Below are 17,985 nucleotides of genomic sequence, written 5' to 3'. Positions count from 1 at the left end.
ACTAAGGAGAAAGGGGAGAGAAGACCATGATTAGAAGACAGAATTAAAACCATAAAAATGGGGGAAAGATAATATAGAATAAACAAGAAACTATAAAGACATTGTGTAGATTAAAGTTTATGTGTCACCCGTATCCATTGCTTCTCGCTTTTTACAATTAAATAAGTCTGTAAGCTGAGCTGCTGAGTAAAATGAAGTAGTCTTATATTTGAAGGTAACATTGAAGGTACAATGATGAATAAAGCCATATCTCAACTTTATGTCACGCGACTGGGAGTGCAAGTCTAAAAATTCCTTTCATCAAGCAGCTCTAACACAGGAGACATCCTAAGAGAGGAAGATTCTATGACCAAATGTGAGAAGTTGGCCTGATATATGCTGTCCACTAGTTATAGTGGGCACCCTGTATCCGTCCAAACAACCCCTTATGGTGAATAGGTCAAAGACAACCTTTATTGAAAGCTATCCTGGTGGAAGCTATGGAGAGCAGCCTTCAGGCTAAGTCTTGAAGGAATGTAAAGCAGCTTGTTTTACCAGTCTATAATCTCTTGAATTATCAAATGAAAGGACAACCACACCAGGTATATATTTAAAATATATGTATTTAAGATAAAACACACCCCTCTAGTCTCTTTATGAGACTTGAGTTCGAAGTACTTAAGTTACAAGTTAGCAATCAACAGTAATAGCACAAATACACGTTTGGGCCCTAGGGGCGTACCAAACCATATACCAATAAAGTGGTATAAGAACCACGACTGACCTAGACACAAGGCCTAGAGCCTGTAGAAGTGCTTGGACCACAAGGAACCACCCAAGAGAGTGACACAGGGGACCCACGAGGGAAGCGTGCAGTGTGAGAACACAGCCGCGAATCACCATTTACTTCTATGGGGAATGTCGCGGTTGGAAATTTAGAGTTTAAGGACACTTACGAGCGAACCCTTTTGGACTTAGAGGTGTCTAGGGCCAACACACATGGGAGCACCGGAGTACTCAAGTTACCTCACCCAGAGAAGCCGGATGCATAGGTGTCAAATGGTGTTGGGCATCGTCGCTGTTTTCAATGATAGCTGCTCAGGAAGTGCTGCTGCCATGAAGAGGAGAAGTGTCTGGAGAGATCTAAGCCTGGATCTAGGATGAAAGGAACCTGAAAGCAGAGGGGACAGAGTCTGGGTCACTTACCAGTGACCAAGGGCACGATAGACCAATGCCCACAGATGTCGGGTGCTTCAGGTGAGTTGACGGGTGTCTTGACTCATCAGCCATGAGGTCCAGGAGGTGCCGATGATGACAAGGAGCTGGATTCCGGCTTTTCCACAAAGTCTGTTGAGTGCTGCAGTGTCGGCAAAAAGATTGACCCCAACAAGCCTTGGCAACGACCAGTCACTTGGAATCAGAGAAAGGACGTCGGTGCAGACCAGCAAGGTCTGGGGGACTCACCCAGTGAAGGTAAGTCGGGGCACTTCTGGAGCAACCAGGAAAGCCCAATCAGAAGAGTAGTTGCCTTCGTGGGGACCTACTAGCCAACGGGCTAGCGATCGCAAAGGAGCCTCAAGTGGTCACACTGGAAACTGGCCCACGGGTCACTCGTGGAGTGGAGGCCAGAAATCTTCAGTGCAGGAGATGCTCAAGGCTGGGGCTACTTGGAGCCCAAAGTACAACTTCGAGGAAGACCAGGAAGATGATGGATCAGCAAAAGATCACAGTGTCCAGGGGTTACGGTTCCACGTAACCCACGATAGCCATGGGCCTCAGCTTTGCTGTGGACTCAGGGTAGTCTTGGTGAAGTCTGGAAATCAGAGCTTCAGCGATGCAGACTGGTCAGTTGCTTCTTTGGTGCCTGACAAGCAGGGGAGTCACTCCTTGACCCCAAGGGAGATTTCTTCAATCTTCTTGGCAAAGTAGAACGTTGAAGGTCCAGGATATATGTTGCAGAGTTTCATCCAGGGTAATCTAAAGTCGCAAGGACTGGGTTCCCATACTTATACAAAGTTTGGGGTTTGGACATACTCTAGGGACCCTCCTATGGGAGGGTTTGGAAAGAGGGGTGCTTACACCCATTTCCTTTGTCCAGTTTTGTGCCAGAGCAGGGGCAGGTAGCCCCTGCAACCGGTTTGAACTGGACTATGCACAGGGACACCAAGTGTGCCCCCAGTGCAGGACTTCAAAGCACTAGAGAGTGCTCCCGCCCAGCCCCAATACAAATCTGCCTGTCTGGGGACCACCTCCCTGGGACAGGAAACCTATTGTCCATGCCTCCCCTGTCAGAGTTTCGGTCAGCAGCAGGAGGCCAGACCCGTATCTGTGGCAGTGGCATCCATTTTGTGATGCCAGGGCTGTAGAAAGTCCTACCGGGTTAGACCAGTGTGAACATGTCTCTCCCTCTAGAAAGGTGGAATGCTACCCCCGCTGCCAAAACTGGCGGGGGGTGGGTAGTATTCCAAAGCGTTTGACACCATACGCGACATGTTTCCAAGCATCCATCCCAAAGTTAGCATTTACCGCAAGGTTATAATGCACTTAAGAGTATATGGTCAGGCTGCACCACAAACAGCATCAGAGGAGGTACTCGGAACGCTGCAGAGGGGCTCTGCTCATGCAGGTGCACCCTCTCACATAAAAACCAAGCACTCTGCCTTCAGGATTGTTAAGGCCTGCCATAGGAGTGACTTATAGGTTTTATTTGTGTGTGCAATGGTTGTGACATAAGTAGCCTATACCACTGTAAGGGGTGCAAGCACCACCTTACCCAGGCTGCAGTAGCAGACCTGTGGTGTCATTTTGGAGTGCTTTCCAGGGGTGGCATAATACATGCCTTAGCCCCTGGTAGGCCTCTGAGGTACCTATGCCCTAGGGACATAGTATACCATATACTAGGGGCTAATAAGGCACTCCAGAATCCAAATGGAAATGTACCTAATGTACATGGAAACCATTTTAGAGAGGAAGCAGCTAGGCTGTGGTCCTGATTAGCAGGGCCACAGCCAGACTAAGGTCGAAAAACAGTGAAACACCAGCAAAAAGTGGGGGTACTCATGTGAAGCAGATCCTTCTCTCCTACACCAGACAAAATCATTTGCTTCCATTGCTTGAAGGCAGGAAAAACTTGCATTAATTCAGTAATCTGAAGTAATATGAAGATAATTCCTCTGGGTTTTGAATGAGAAATGTGAGCAAAACATTTTAGGGTTATGGTGGTGGGCTCTTTTCATGCTAAGAAGGGTGCTGATGGTTAATCTCGTCCATTATATCCTCCATTGTACACATGAGGGGTGATTTCCTGTGGGAGGTGGGGTATTTCTTGAGTCTTTTGTCTCCACCTCTTGGGTTCTCCTTGCATGAACTTGAGGCATCATTAGAGATAGAATCTCTACTAAGTGCTGCCATTTTAAAGATAGAATGAAAAATATTGTGAGAGCATAAGCAACGTGCAATTTAAAGCAGAAATAATCAATGCTAGTGTCTGTAAAAGTCTTGTTTGAGGAAACAAAACTGCCTAAAATAGAGCAGTATCAGTGCAAAAGAGAGAACAAAAACACTTTAGGAGATGACAATTAGCCCACCTAGAATAGTGACAGGATGAGGAAATGTTGTTGACACGGAGAAAGAATCCTAAAAAAATGAAAGTACAGCTCTGTAAATTATTCCATGGTTGAAAATATCAGACTAAAGTTATTTATTGTGGAAACAGCCTGTCCCGGAGTGAACTAGCGACACACTAATCTTAATATCAGCAGTGAGGGAAGGTGGGAAACGCCAACCATGGCTTATACCACATTGAGAACAATCAAGAGGAATGTCAGTGTGAGCAGAAGCATAAAAAACTCACCGCCAGACTCCACAGACTTGGCACTGAAAAGTTGCAATCCTGTATGTTGAAGAAATACTACTCTAATCGGTGTTGTCCGCAAAAGTCTGGACCAGGGGTCGGGAGCTCTAGTCGCTGGCGGCCATTTTGTGAGCACTCAAACATACGCTCCCTAAATGAATCTCTCTGCATACTGGTGTTTTGGCTGTAAAAGTTCACAAGTAAAGCACTTGCTCTCAGGATTTTCACCAATCAATCTTGAGAAATCGGAGGTAAATAAAGATAGAGTATAAGTTAGAAAGAATATTGTGAAGTAGAGAATGAGGGGTAGAAACAGAAAGGCAAGTCAGAGTGATGTATAAAGAAAGAAGTAGAGAGATATATTTGAGGTCAAATGTTGAGTTTAAATGACGAGAGATGTGCAGAGAGATATATGTGGTGTGTGTGTGTAATAGCTACAGAAAATATTCAAGCACTAACAGAGGAAATATCCAAAGGGTGCAAGGTTCATCAAAATTGAGGCCTTATAATGTTAATATATAATTCACTTCATTTAGTCATTTCTGTATTGGTTGAGCACCTCAAGTCTTCTGGAACAAATTAAACATTAAGAGGCCTATTATGATCTTGTTCAGAAGGACTTCGACCTTAGGTTGGAGGCTTTTCAATCAAGATCGGCGGTTTCATATCCGACTGCCTAATTACAATTTATGCGGTCGGAAGTGAAACTGTCCGGTCATTCTGATAGGCTCAAGGAGCCTGGCCTGTAATCTATATGGACGGCGTTTTACGCCATCCGAATTACGATATGCGGTTTTCAGAAGGATTTCCATGCCGGGCTTTCTGACATGGAAGCCTGTTGAAAAGTGTGTTTGTGGGCCCCTAGAAGGAATTCCTTCTCTTTGGTGACTGAAGGTGCACCTGTTCATACCTGTACCGTGTGGCAGGCACTGTGAGGTGCCTACCACATGGTTCAGGGATGAAAACAATCTCCCTTTTCTGTATGGGAGCTTGTGCTACAGCCAGTTTACTGCAGTAGCACAAGCTCCCATACAAAAAAGGGAGCTTCCAACCCCACCATGTGCGTTCGCATCAAAATTAGAGGGTTGGGACCACTGATCAACCTCTGGACCCATATTCAAGATGGTGTCAACATCGCAATCGGCCGCTAAATGTCATGGCACACTTAGGCCACGATTATGAGTGCCTAGTGAAATTCAGACACCCGTACAAACCAATATTTGCAAGGGTATTGAAATTGTTTGTGTACTCGGCATCTAGACTGAACTGTGGCGTCGGGGAACTGAAAATCTGCAACGCGACGAGATCTGAGAGGATTTCAACACGAAGACTTATATACCTATTTAACTCATCGAACATTGACACCACCACCCCAGAAACCCTATGTGGGTCGGAATTATAACCACATAAATAAATATATTCTTCACACCAATTAGCCTTGAGAAAGTCGCGGGATGACTTCCCGGTTGCGACGAAACACTGTAGAGAACAACTTGTGAAGATTTACATGTATTAAATCAAGCGATACAGAAGAAAGAAGAACTATCTCATGTCCATTATTTATGTTTTGTACTGGCTGAACACATTACGTACCCAAGTTACCCTATTAATTAATGTACGTGTGCTAAGGAGTGTTATTTGTTCTTAAAGGCTGAGGTTTGTCCTGGGAAGTTAGGTGGTTCTCCCCATCTTTTAGCACTGTTAAATAATTGGCTACATCAAGATATTATGTGATAATAGTCCACGTGGCACCTATATACCTAAACTCAATACCACTGTCCGGAGAATTTTCTTTTTGAAATTGTTTGTTTGTTTGATTTTACTGAAAGTCCAATTTTGCTCATGCTTTGTTTTAGCAGGTCAAACCTGCCAAAATTTGCTGCTGAAAAATGCATGGTCAGCATTAGGACATACATATTTTTAGGTGCTAAGCATCCAAATCTGCATGTCATGCCTATTTTTGGGGGAATACTTGTCATTGCCTTTTTTAATATAATTTGATAAATATTGCACTCAAGGGCTTTTTTCATTTTCAGATTGAATAAATAATAAAGCCATAATGTAAGACCTCCAGGGATCCTTCACAATGAGTCACATATAGAGAGAGAAAGAGAGGTTATTGCTGCAGTACGGCACAGTAAAGAAGGACTCAGTGAAATGCATTACTAAATAAAGAAAAAAAATTAAAAGGTTGTGAAATTTTGAAAAACCGTTGAGGCATATCATTATAATTTACTCTAATTATTAAGGGCACATTCTCAGGTACCACTCTATTTTGGTGCTAAGCAGATTCAAAAGGTCAGATGTTCAACACATCTTTACGGCTACAAACACTTAGGGCCTGATTAGGAGTATGGCGTTCCGCTACACTGCTGTAGTCATGGTAGCGGTGCTGGCACCGGAGCACCGGCGGTCCGACCGACCCATCACTAGTTGGGTAGTCGTACCGCCATGGGTCTGCCGAAACTGCCAGGGATCAGAAATCCCTGGCAGTGTTGTAGTGGTCTTGAGGGCACAATCTGCTTGGCAGTGCTGCTGCTGCACCATCAAGCATATTACGAGTTTGCTCTCCACCAGGATATTCATGGCAGTGAGTCTGCCATGATAAGTGTGGTGGTGAGGAAACTAAGAGGGCCCTGCAGGGCCCCCTGTCGCCTCAGGGCCATGGGGTACATGTAGGTGGGCACATGTTGTGCCCCCTGTGTGCATGCACCACAGTTCCTGCACAGCATTGACTGCAGAGTCCATGCCGTACAGGAACTGCCTTTGATGCTCCCATTGCGTTGTCCTTTTTCAGAGCCACCCCACGACCATCAATGAAATGCCCGCCAGAAGAGAGAAAACTTGCATTCTGGTGGGTGGTTCTCACACTACTTTGCAGTGTGGGAGCGGGGCAGCGGCGTTGCAGCCCTGCTTCCAAACCACCAAAGTCTTAATCGGGCCCTTAGGGACCAGATGTAGATAGGTTCTGCTTTGCGAGTACCAAATGGCGAATTTGTAAGATTTACTATTTGGCAATCGCAAACACCCAAGTACTAATGTGCCTTTGACACATTTTGCGATTCCTCATTGGTCAAAAATAGACCTACCTCATTAATATTCATAATAATAATAATCCACATTTGTAAAGCGCAAACAATCACCTGTAAGGGTCTCTAGGCGCTGGGGGCCGTTGGGAAGATTAAGCAAGCTATTGCCCAGAGTCACATGGTGCTGGGCTGACTTGCCGCCGGCACCGGGGGTCGAACCGTGATCCCCAGATTCCAGAGTCAGTCGCCCTGGCCGCGGCGCCACACCTCTTCCTCTTCATGAGAAAGGTCCCGGCTTGCGAGCCATTGGGAATAGCTAAAATCACAGGGATGGTGGCCTGCTGGGTGAGCAGACCACCATGTCTGTGATTGCTTTTAAATGACCAATGTTTTTTTTTATGCCGCCAGTTTTCCTTAAAGGTGAATGGGATGTGTTTTAAAAAGAAAAAGGACAAGTTTTCTTTTCATTTAATAAAGGTACACAGTGGTCCTTGAGACCACTGCCTACTCTTGAACAATATTTTTACAAAATGTTGCAAAGGGGAAGGGGTATGGGTTGCCACCAACTTGAAATAGGTGATAAAATGCGAATGTTTTGCGACCGCATTTTGGTTGTTAAATATTCACACATACCACTGCAATTCAGTATTAGGAAGGGATGCCCTAAACATGCTCCTTCATAAAACTGAATCCAATTTGTGATTCATTAATAAGTTACCAAATAGCAAATTGGCGTTTTGAACAATAGAAAATGCATTTTTTGATTCATGAACTGCCCAATTCTGTGAATTGAGGCATGGGCGAACAAAAAAAACCTTTGTACATCTGTCCCATAGATTTGAAGTTCGCAACTGTAAAAATGAGTTTTTAAATGTAGCACTCCAATTTTAGGTATCTGTAAATGTTTACTGACTCCTGACCCATTTGTAAAATGGAAGCGGTCCCAAAGGGTCCCCTGAAAGTGTTAAAAAATAAAGGTTTGTTGGGTTTAGGCAGTGCTCCAAGGGATTACTGATAACTCTCAAACAAACTTAAAAGAGATTTGTTTTTAACTCAGTGCTCTCTTCGTAAAGGAAACAGGTTGCATTTAAAAAAAAAAGCTTGGTTGAAAACCAATCACACACTGGTCTGCTGACTCATTAGTAATCATTAGGTATGTTGTAATATGGCCCACAAAGAATTGTGGTTGTACAAACCAAACTTTTAGGTCAGTTCATAAAATTCTTCACTGGTCACAAAAATGCTGGTCGCAAATGTATTTGCGATGATTGAATTATTGCCTTTTCTTATTACACAACTAAAAATATGATTATATGTCACAGCTGCTAAGTGAGCAAGATTCTCTCCAAGGAGCTTTCATTTGCTACTAGTAACTAGTAGACTTTAACCCTAGTGTTTCAGCAATCACAAAATTGTGAACAATACGTCCAATTAATGAGAGTTCGGCATAAGTTCCCCAATGATTTGTGCTGACGACATATCAGGAAGTATAATGCACGACATAAATCAATACGTACAACTAAAGTGTCTCTGTTCAATGATTCTTTGTTTAAATTTTCTTCATCAAAAAACGCCATTGCATAATGGTTATAGTAGCCAACGCGTTTCGTCATACACGGACTTCTTCGGGCCTCCAATGTATATGCAAAAATCTCTTTTTTCAAATTGGGGATGAAATCTGTGGGTTATTCAATATTAAATCCTTCTAAGAACTATGGTGATTAGAGTTCATGTGCTCCTATTACAGAAAGGTCTCTGGCATATGTGTTTGTCAAGACTTGACACAAGCATATGCCAGAGATGGGTCTTCAATTTAGGTTAGAGAAAAATGATAGTTTTGTGCTCAATATTTTTTACACAATATTTTTTACCATGATCTTTAGGGTTTCGATATTTTGTAAGTGAACCCTTTTACGTGTCTCCAGAGACCTTGCGAACTGTGTACTTGTTGCAGTTTTATTTCAATATACTACTCTTTACTCCCTAGATTTGTATTGTCCATTTGTTATCTGTTTTAAGGATTGTGGATTATGTATCTTATAATTAAGGCTCCCGGTTTTCCATTTAAACGGATTTTTACATATAAATACAGATGGAAAACGTTTTGTTTCTTGCCTGTATTTATATATAAAAATGGGAAAATACTTACAAAACAAATGCTCCTCTGTAAAAATCCTAGTCAGAGGTGCACAGGGGCAGCCAAAATAAATGGGAATCTGCTGCCCTAATATAATGCACTTTTATGGATATGGCTGAAATAAAGTATATTACTATTACTACTAGTTGCAAATTGTGACCAGTTTTTTGCGACTAGTAAATTGTTCATCTAGCCGCTACTCCAGATACTATGGCAAAGTTGAATTGGTATGTTTATATTCATAGAAAAAGAAATCATTGAAAAACTAAATGACTTGTCACTATCTTACAAAGTTCTATTACAGTGTGAAATGGTTACAAAAACACCCAATAAATTAGATCAGAGATAGCCAATGCCACTGGGCTATAAATAGCACACCATTATAACTTGGGGCCTCATTATGATGGCGAATCGACGAGCGTTCAACCACCATCGATGCGGGATGGAGACTACCGGACATGTATTCTGCTGTTCCACCTGCCATATTATGACACGACCGCTTTGTAAGCGGTCAGAGATATGCAATATTCTATTCCAGCTTGTGCTCCGGCCCTGAAAAGGGCTGCAGCACAAGCTGCAGTTTTCGATAGGCATGTTTGTAGACATCCATGCACCGTGTACCAGGCACCATGTAGTGCCTGGCACATAGTGCATGGATGTTTAGGGGGGAACCACATGTTCCCCCCTGGACACATAGCTGAGGCCCATGGGGGCTGAGGGCCCTCCTAGGTGCCCCCAAAGTCCCTTTCCAACAGCCTTTTCATGGTGGTCAGACTGCCATGTAAAGGCTGTGGGGAATGGACATCATAATCCCATTGAGGGTGCCTGCGCAGGCACCAACTTCATTGTAGGGATTACTATCTGACGGGCTTCTTGGGGCTCGGAGGTGGCAGTCTTTCTCCCAGCCTGCAGCACTCTGATCACCGGTATCTTAATCCAGTGGTAGGATCATTGCCCTGGATGTCAGGCCGACCGCCATCGACAGCCTGTCGGTGACGGTCCGCCTAACACCATAATGAGGGCTTAGAGTTGAGGATTTAAAATGTGGATCATGTGACCATTTTAAAGTGGGAAGACAAGAAAGGGTATTATCTTCCTAATTAGTGAAAGAGGATAGTAAAAAAATATTTAATTTGAATTTGATCACTCTGGGTTATGAATGGTTTTATCCCTCCCTTGCCTAGCCAAACTAGGTTTCCCATCATCATTTAGATTAGGGGAACTACAAAGATTCTGACAGAGGAGCCTTGAATGGCTCAAATTAAAAAAACGTTTTACCTGACAACACTTGGTAAAATGGGTTGTTAGGGCACAGTAACACTAACCCCATCTTATTTGAAGCGGGCCAAACAGCACTGCATATCCCTGTCAGGGGCAATCATGTGCAGCCCACTTGAAAATATACTATGGTGTCCACAGGCAGGGAAAATACTCCCTGTATGTCAAAGGCTATTTTCTGTTTTGTTTCTTACACAAGCACACTTCCGCATTGCGAGTTTGTTTTTATTTAAAAAAAAGAATGGGGTGACAGCAAAAAAAGAAGAACAAGAAGCATGCTCCAGGCTGATCTATTTGAGGCCCATATCTTCACTAAGGTGGTATTTTAAAAGGCCTGCGCTCTGAATTCTTTAATTGTTGTGCTCTTTGAGTTGATTCCCCCAATAGATTGCTCAATTAAACAGCATACTTACACAAACCACAGATTGTAAGTAACATTTTACACAGAGTTCTATTGGAATTAGTGGAAGAGATGCTATGTGTTCCATCTGAAACAAAATAGCATGATTTGACTACCTGAGTTGTGGTTAGTTATGCAACCACATTTTCCCAATGTACTGCTAATGAGTTTGCACATGAGCTCACAAGTGACTCCATCAAGGACATCACAGATGGTATCATTCAGGACTTCACCAATGGCATCACCCATTACTTTCAAAGGTTTTAAGCCAAGTGAATGACTTTTTAACCTCTCTGATTAGACAAACACAACCACATATCTGTACATAATCGGTTCAAGACCAGTGAGAAGTTGACAGCACAGTCTTCAAAATATCTGGTCCGACTCTCTTGCCTATCGCCATACTAGTGAGAAGCCTATAGCATGCCAAGAGACATACAAAAATACACTGGAAAAAATCTTGTTGTAAAATTATACTGTACCAAAAATGACAAGCAAAACATTTCCTGTGACAGACTATAAAAGGTGTATAATATTGTTTTAATATTGTTCTATTTATTATTGTTTACTTTAATGTACTTGTATTAAATACAGTTTTTAAATTAATTTAATGTATAGTAGATATTATATAGGCAATTGTTTCATGGCAATCATTGGTTAGAATAGTTGTAATATTTCAGAGTGAATTGGAAATGCTTTTTGTAATGTTGGATTTGTAGGTAACTAGAGTGGGAAGGAATTCAAAATAAAAATGATTCTCTTTTATTTTATTAACTTAATTATACAAATAATGTTCAATTAATTAGGTAAAGTATTTAATGTATTAATTGGTATTTTAATTATATTATTATAGTTTGTAATTTTTAAAGTGTAACTTAATATTTTTTATGAAATTAAATTTGTAATTTCAAATTTGGTAGTAGGCTGTTGGATTTGTTGTAGATTAGGGTGGGAAGTTATTTTAAAAATCAATAATTGATTTTATTTTTAAAATATTTTGTATGTGAATAAAATAATTAATTTGTTGTGGATTATGTTTATTGTTTAGTGTGTTAGTTTAATTATTGTTTAATATTTTGTGATTTGTAATGAGAAAGTTTTACATTTTCTAAGCTGATACTTAATTTAGTAGGGGATTGTTGGCTGTATAAGTGATTGGGGTGGGAAGGTATTGAAAACATTCTTGTTTTTCATTTATAATTATTTTTATGTTTATTACAATATTAGTTGATAAGAAAAGATGTAATTTATTTCATTGATTGTTATTTTAATTGTTTGTTGTTTTTTAATGAGTTTTTATTCATCAGTTTATTTAATAATATCATTTGAAAATGAGTTTTGTGTTTATTACTTGTTTTAATTGTGTTTAACTTAATAGCAAATTTGATAATAATGTTTTATGTATTATTTTTTGGGGTTTGTTGGTCGTGTTTTTAGTTTAGTATGCCTTGCATACTAAACTAAAACCCCACCAACAAACCAACAAAAGTGTATTTATTTGAAATATTTTTTATTTGTTTTATATATATATATATATTTTTTGTCCTCATATCACCATGGCGTCTGCAAATCTTGGACTTTTACTTTGCACCCTTGGTCTGTCTCATGGTCTATTGCAATCACTCACCCTGAGCCTCCCAGGCTCTGGTCATATTGGGCTGGAAGGGAATCTACCACCACCAGATCCATGACCTGTTGTAATCATACGACTGTGTATAGATGTTTTCAAACAGCCCTGGGTAATATCATAAATGCTAACCAGCTCACTTAATAAAGTCTTCATAAATTTCTCTTGACCGTTATAAACTGCATTTATTGTCCATGTTGCTGTTCCACTTGGCAACTCTTAACCACCCAGTGGGGTGTGGGAGAGCAGGATCTAACCAACCTTTACAGAGCTGCTGCCTGCCCAAAAGCAACAGGTAAAAGACTAGACCCCTTTGTTTACTATTTAAGGTGTTTGGCATACTGTCCACCGCTAGGAGTACCAAGGCCTCTGTCAAAACTACATGTTCCCCTAAAATGCCCTGCATGGTGGTCTCCACAATCTTACAGAATCCTTTTATCAAGGGGCTTGTAAACAAAACATGTACGTCATTGGCTTTAAGAAGATTACATCTCTTACATCTGGGTACCGGCTGTAACACACACTTAGCAACTCTTTGAAGAGTCCAATACAGCCTGTTAATAACAAAAAAATGATGATGTTTGAAGTTTGCAGATGTAAATATTGAATATAATAATTTTAGTGAGTCCGTCTAGAGAGATAGTATGCTTTCTTCCTGGAGTACATACAGACAAACCACATAGGGGACCTCCAATTTTTCTCCATCTGCCTCTAAGAATTGCCCATACCACTTTGCCACTTCTTTACTTTTTGGGCTAACTTCCTGGAGTAGGGCATCAAAGTCCTATAGCCCCCCTGACTCCAGTAAGGCAGTTGAGAACCATGACGTAAGCTGCTTGTACTTAAACCTAGACAATCTATTGCCCGTCTTTGCACTCAGCACCTCCCAGGGTAGCACACCTCGTGTTGATATCAAGTCTTCCCACTTAGATATCCCAGCTTGTTTTAAGAGAAGATTCAGCGCATCCTTCAAACATTCTGGCATCCCCGGGGATTTCCAGATTGGTGCAAATTCTGAAAAAATATCCAATGTTTAGTAATTTCCTTACTCCACACCAAAGGCTTAGTCCGGTTTTTAGGACCTTTAACCTTACTTTTTAAAATAATTTTTGGGCTCCGATTTTATACAGGAAAGCTACTGGACCAAACTCTTTAATCATTTCCCCTATTAGTTAGCCCCAGGTGGAACAATCGGGCTCCCCCATAAGCATACGGAAGTTTTCAATTTGAAATGCCATACAATTAAGCCTGAGATCTAGCAGGGCTAACCCACCCTTCTTAAGACTACGTCTTAACTTTTTCCAGGAAAGCCGTACCCCACGAGATGCCCATATAAAACTAGTTATTATCCCCTGTATTTTGTTGATTTTTTCCTTGGGGAATTTGAGTGAGATGCAGTTGAATAGATATGTCAGCTTCTGAAGGATAGACATTATTACTAAGTTGACCCTCCCATAGATAGTCAAAGGTAAGTTCTTCCACCTGGATAGTGACTTGTCAACCACCTTGGCCACCCTCTTCAAATTGCGCAATGGGATCTAATCAATTTTATCAACTATAACTATCCCTAAATATTTCATCTCCACACACACTCTGCCTCCCCAATCCTCCACATTCCAACACATTACCTCCGTCTTCAATAAATTCACTAAATAACCAGATAGTGCCCCATATTCTTTTGTCAGCTCCACCCTAGGTAATGTACGAGCTGGGTCAGAGGTGTAGATTATCAAATCGTCCGCATACAAAGCTATTTTGCTGTGAGAAGGAAGTAGATGGATGGGGGCTATCAGATCGTCATTCCTCAAAATGTGCGTCAGAGTTTCGATGTATATGTCGAAGAGGAAGGGTGACAGGGGGCAGCCCTGCCTTGTCCCTCTGTGGATATTAATACTCTTTGTCAGGGAACCATTTTGGAGAATTTTAGCCGTAGGGCAGTCTTATAGCCTTCGGAGTGCGATAGCAAAGTCAGCACTGAAGCCCATTGATCCCAGAACTGCCCAAAGAAATACACAACTGACACAGTTGAAAGCCTTGGCGGCGTCTATAGTGATCACCGCCAAGCGGATCATCTGTGCAACTGCTGGCTCTATAGTCCCGATTAACAACAGTGTGAGTTCATGAATTTGTCTTTTCGGGACAAATCCCTTCTGGTCAATATGTATCCATTGGGGGGGCCACCTTTGCCAATCTCCCTGCCAAAATGCCAGTGTAAATTTTGGGATCTACATTCAATAAGAAGATTGGCCGATATGAATCAGCCTTTCTCGGGTCCTTTGCGGGTTTTAGGATCAAAGTAATGGTGGCCTCTCTCCAAGAATTCGCAATCAATTCTTTCCTCGTATAGACTGAGTTAAAGAGTGACTTCATTTCCGGAACTATTTAATCTGTTATTAGCTTGTATACCTCAGCAGGTAATTAATCTGGGCCTGCCGCCTTTCCCTTCCTCATATGCGAGAGCTGCTCCCTTATTTCCCCCTCGGAGATAGAGATGTCCATACTCATCCTACCCTCTGTTGTTAGAGCAGGGAGACCGACACTATTTAGCCACTTTAGGCTCTCCTCATCAGGGCACCATTCTTCCGCCTACAGTTCAGAGAAGAGTGAGAGCAAGCTGGTCTGTATTTCCTCTTTCTTGTTCATAATGTCGCCTTGGGGGTTGATGACCAGCTTCCTGATATGGTTTTGTGACCTCTAGGCCCTCGACTTCCAAGTTAACAAAGCTCCAGCCTTGTCACCATACTTAAAATGCTGCATGCTACCCGTAGCCCACCTCTCTCTACATTTTGTCTCTAAATTGATCTTATAATTTACTCTGGCTTCCTCCAACTGTTTCAAGACCTCATCTCTGTTCTGCATATTCCCTGCCACTTGCTGCAACTTGACTTATAGTGTCCTGATTTTTTCCTCCAATTTTCTCAGCTCCACCCTAATCATCTTATTCTTATAAGAGACCTGACTTTGTATGACACCTCGTGCATAGGCCTTAAAAGTATCCAAAATAACTCCCATCGAGGCTAAAGGGGCATTATCCTGGGAGAACTCTATAGTTGTTTTTTTCAGAAGGATGGAAACATCTACGTCTAATAAGATAGATCTTTTCAGTGTCCATCTCGCATTATGCCTTTCTCAAATTCCCGTTAACGTAACACTAACCACAGCGTGGTCTGAAATATATCCTGGTGATATTTGGACCTCTTTTAATTTCCTAGCCCAGACTCTGACCAGTAGCAAATAATCCAATCTTGAGAAATGATTGTACTTTTTGCTATGGAAAGTGTAACCTTGCTTTTACCTCATTAAATATCTCCAAGTGGCGACCAGTCCCATTTCATGTATCATATGCTTAAGGGTCTGTCTAGTCTTTGGTGCTTGGGGTTGGGTTCCCCTCTTGCAAGTGGACCTATCCAATGTAGGGTCTAACAGAGTATTAAAATCACCATCAATAATTATAGGAGTGGTTACCCCTACATGTTTCAGTTGAAAATCCACAATATACCTAGGGTCATCCACATTTGGACCATAAAAACCAGCACAGACAAACTCTGTACCAGAGCATCTGAGTGTTGATAAGACCCACCTACTTGAGCTATCCTTTTTGGAGGAAATCAACTCAACCCCTGACCCCCTCTTGGTGAGTATCGCAACACCCTTGCAGTATTCTGATTGATCTTATACTGCGTAGCTTTTGACCCATCTTTATTTTGCATAGAGACCCTTACTTTCACTTGCTGTTAGGTGGGTTTCATGCAAAATAACATCCTGGGCTTTAGAGTTGTCCACATATTCCATCACCAATCTCTATTTTTAGATCTAAGGCCATTTACATTCCAGGTTCAGATTTGTAGCTTATTATCATCCCCACCCATCTGCTTTAAAATGAGCGTATTTTATAGGGCCTGGGGGTCTTCGTGATCTATTTAAAATGTGGACCAAGATGATACAAGTATTGAGTACTTATTTTATTTTTATTTTTTCCCACTGCTCCTCACCCAGTGCCCTACCCCCCTCCTGTATCCCCCTCTCCCTCCCATGGGAACCCTCCCTTGTCTGTCAGGCATGGTGTCTGTAGGGCCACCAGAGAGAAGGAGATGCCTCACTAAACCATAAAGATAAACAATATGCCCGCCCACCACCCCCGCCGATCTCAGTGCCTCATTTCCTTATTTCTAATCCCATTTAGGACTATTCCTCAAGATACTCCACCCTTTCTTATACTCTCTGTCATGCTGTCTGCTTCTTCTATTTTCGGAAAAGTGCGCATCTGGTTGTTTCACATGACGCAAAGCATCGCCGTGAATTTTAGTTGGGCCTTGGCTCCAAGTTTATTTAACTCCTCCATTCTTTTACCCAGCTCCCATTGCTTCTGATCGGTTGTGCGGCATACATACGACCTGTTAGAAAACGTAAAGTTTTGGGCTGTGTATGGACCATTACTCGAAGCTGCCATCAGGATGGTTTATTTGACTGTGTATGAGAGAAAATGAACAAGTATTTTCCTTGGCTTCTGCCACTGCAGATTCCGCTTAAAGGGATCCCGATGTACCTGTTGTATTTCTTAGTCCAGATTAATGTCGGGCCTCTCTTCCAAAACAGTCTCTTTTAGTCATTTGATTACAAAAACTTTGATGTTAGTCCCCTCCTCCATTTCTGGGATATTTTAAACTCTCAGGTTGTTTCTCCTCGAATGATTTTCAATTCTTTCCAGATCTTCCCTGAGTCCTGAATTTTCTTTAACCAATGCTCCTAACCCTGCAGTATTTTTAGCAATATCCTTTCTCATCAGGCCTTTCTCTTCCACTAAAACGCCTGTCCGTGCTTCAACGTCATCCAGTTTTTGTGCGAGTGCCATGCAGGAAGCTTGTATGTCAGCTTGGTTAGCTTCTGATGTCTTGAACCTATTTCTAAGTTCCTCTTTCAGGTCGAGAAGAATGGAAGCCAACAGGGTCAGCTGGACTTCGAATTGTGAATTCGGGCCCCCTGTCTCTGCTAGACAACTGGTGTACTGCTGCCACTGCTCACCCAGCTCTTTATTCCTTGATGCCAACACTGAAACTATTCTACGTTGGTATCTGAAAGGTGGTGCCCTCGTCGACTCCGTACCTCTGTCCTGCTTCCGCACCTCCTTTAGCCTCCTGGCCTACATTGATTTCAATCAGCGTCGGCCTATTCCCCCTCCATATCAGGCTCCTTCTGGGAATCTGCTGCTGTTTTACCACCCTCCACCCCGATGCATTTGAATGGGTCAAGACTTTCTAGTACTTTTTAAGCGATGGAGGGACCCTAACCTATGGGGGTGAATTTTCTTACAGATTTCCCTGCCCCCAGTATCTTTGTTGGGGCAGGCCCCCCTACTTTACTAGAACTTGTATCAAGGGGGACCACGGTGGCTGGGGGGAATTTTAAATCCAGACTTACCCCAGTTGATTTCCTGAGTGTCCAGGTGCCAAAGGTGTACCTTGAAACCTTGTCATGGAAGGCACCACCTTTCTCCAAAGGTGGTAAACTCTCTTTCTCCATATGGGGACACTGTAGTGTTAGAAGACCTCCTACACTACCCTTCCAGCCTTCTCTGACATGCTGTGGGCCTGTGACACTGCAGACTCTGGCAGGAGCCCCCTCACGTTGCTCCTTTAGTCTGTGCTCTCCTTCTAGGAACTTGTGCTGACTCTGCCACTCAGG

The sequence above is a fragment of the Triturus cristatus genome, chromosome 2_2, assembly GCF_964204655.1.
Source record: "Triturus cristatus chromosome 2_2, aTriCri1.1, whole genome shotgun sequence".
Taxonomy (NCBI): Eukaryota; Metazoa; Chordata; class Amphibia; order Caudata; family Salamandridae; genus Triturus; species Triturus cristatus.
This window is presented reverse-complemented; position numbering follows the sequence as displayed.